A 2,500-nucleotide genomic window follows, 5' to 3' on the forward strand; every position below is an offset into this window, starting at 1 on the left:
ATGGGCTCATCATTGTTGTCATGGAAATCTCCCAAAATGACGCAAAATATAATTGTCCATTACAACAATGTTAAACTCGGCCCATATTGGGGTTTGGATGTCAGACCTGCATATATGTACACGTCGCATAATCCATATAATAATATTTTGTTTTATAATTTCATTTTAAAAGGAGAATTTTTTTTCTTTTTTTGCGTGTCATTTTGGAACCGAATCTATTTCTGCTTATATATATTTTTTAAATTTTTTTTTTCCAATTTCTGGGAATTTTCTTGGAATTTTCATGTGAGATTTTTCTGTGCCAATCATTTCCCTATAAATTCTGGAATTACTGTGGCCATAGCGGGGGGGAAACGACAGCTTCATTCGTTCATTCATGTGTTCGTTCATTCGTTCATTCATCCATTTTGTCTGCTGACGCGACGTGACGTGGTGTGGTGTGGCGTGCCCATGAGGTAGGCGAATATCGCCAATGTGAAGAGTCTTGTGGCGCTTAAATTTAAATAAAAGCATTACTAAAAAAATAAAATCATTCAACATAAAATGTTTTCAAAATCAGATAATAACTGTCAATAAAAAGAATACTTATAATAATAAATAAGTTATAGAAGATCTCAAAAAACAAATGGTTGATATAATATATATAATATATATAAAATTATTCTATAGTGTAAAAGATCAGAATATATATAATTATAGAATATTTAGAATGCAATGTTTATAACCGGTTCTTGTTTTCTCGTTGCGTCACATTATTTTGTGAAATAACTTTTGACTGAACAATTCAAGCAAAAGAATTGAAATGGAATTCACATTTCTTAGTAGATATTGTCAATAGAAAATCAAATTTTTCAAAAATTGTAAAAATTCCAACTTATTAGTGCCAGGAGAGCGCCATAAGGCGCTTCTTTGGTGTGTTATCAATTAATTAATTAATAATAATTTAATTAATGAATTAATTAACCATTAATATTAATGAATTAATTGATTAAGTAATGTTAAGAGGATATTTATGATCGATGTAGTTCAAAGAATGTCTGGAAAATTTTAATGTTCCTTTATTATTGTATAAATGCCTATAAATGTTAAATTGTAATTTTATGGCTTAACCAATAAGCTGAATGTTATATATATATAATAGTATCTAATTGATAAAAAGATATATTTATATATCAGAAGATCAATTTTATTATTTTATTCTTTTTTACTTTCTTTTCATTTTTTTTTTTTTAGTATGTTATAAAATATGTTCATATAATATCATGTGATTTTATTGTATATATTAATTAATATATTGGTGAAATTCAAAGAGTCGTACTGAGCCAGTCGTATAATATTGGCTTTAAAAGCTTTGTAAAATAATAATATATTGCGTACAATCTAAGCCAGTCGCATATGTGACCCATCGTCTCAAAACGGTATTATGTCGGAACGAACCATATGCTTAACTGCCGAATTAAATGTTGAACTGATCAACAATATATATTGTTGGCATTAGCACCCTAAAATATGGTATCTATTCTCCTCAATAAAACATACAATCTCAACACAAGTCTGATATTTCTGGCTATAAATTCAATTGTCAACATTATGACCACCCGACTTAATACCGTTTTGAGGCAAATGGTCACATATTGGCTTTAAAAACTTTGAAAAATATAATGTTGTCTAAGAAAAAAGATCCGTTTCGTATATTTCTGTGGGACCTTGAAATTGTGTACGTTATATCATTGTCAGTAGATTTTAACCTTCTGTGACTCTCTCTCTTTCTCTCTCTCTCTCTCTCTTTCTCTCTCTCTCTCTCTCTCTCTTTCTCTCTCTCTCTTGCTCTCTCTCTCTCTTGCTCTCTCTCTCTCACTCTCTATCTATTTATCTATCTATCTATCTATCTATTTATCTATCTCTTTATCTATCTATTTATCTATTTATCTATCTATTTATCGATCTATTTATCTATCTATCTATCTATCTATCCATCTATCCATCTATCTATATATGCGGAGGACATAGAAACAATTGGTTCGTGAGAGGTATGTATATATATATATATATATTATTTTTTAAACAACAACAGTCAACAAAACAACTCAGTCCTGACGATGGCAAATTAAGCCTGAAACATTAATGTAGACTGTCTCAAACATTGTGGTAAATATTTTAAAAAATAATAATTCGCTCCATTACTGCATGTCGAGCACTTTTCGTACCATATTTGTATCAAACACGATTCAATATATATATATATATATATATATATATATATATATATATATATATATATATATATATATACATATAAAACACTACGGTATTATGTCCCGACATAATGATGAATGAATAGAACACTTAAAAGTAAAAATTTAGTTATAAAACAATGCTGATAGTTTTCCTCGGATCCGCGGAAATCCGCGGATTTTTTTCTTTGGTGTCAAAGGAGGAATTTCCACCATTAAAAAAATCACATGCTCCCCCAATCAAATGGAATGTACTGGCAGTGAGA

At 29.2% G+C, this 2,500-nt stretch overlaps 1 protein-coding gene across 1 annotated transcript in view; it reads left to right on the top strand.

The window, feature by feature from the left end:
- LOC144960566 (atrial natriuretic peptide receptor 1-like) overlaps window positions 1-2,500 on the top strand; it is a 262,243-nt gene that overhangs the window by 3,264 nt on the left and 256,479 nt on the right. Inside the window, exon 2 of the mRNA XM_078893777.1 lies at window positions 173-455. The gene's annotated coding sequence lies outside the window, so the exon portion shown is untranslated. The remainder of the gene's footprint in view (window positions 1-172; window positions 456-2,500) is intronic.

The sequence above is a fragment of the Berghia stephanieae genome, chromosome 15, assembly GCF_034508935.2.
Source record: "Berghia stephanieae isolate SIO BIC M18660-M18661 chromosome 15, UCSD_Bste_1.3, whole genome shotgun sequence".
Lineage (NCBI taxonomy): Eukaryota > Metazoa > Mollusca > Gastropoda > Nudibranchia > Aeolidiidae > Berghia > Berghia stephanieae.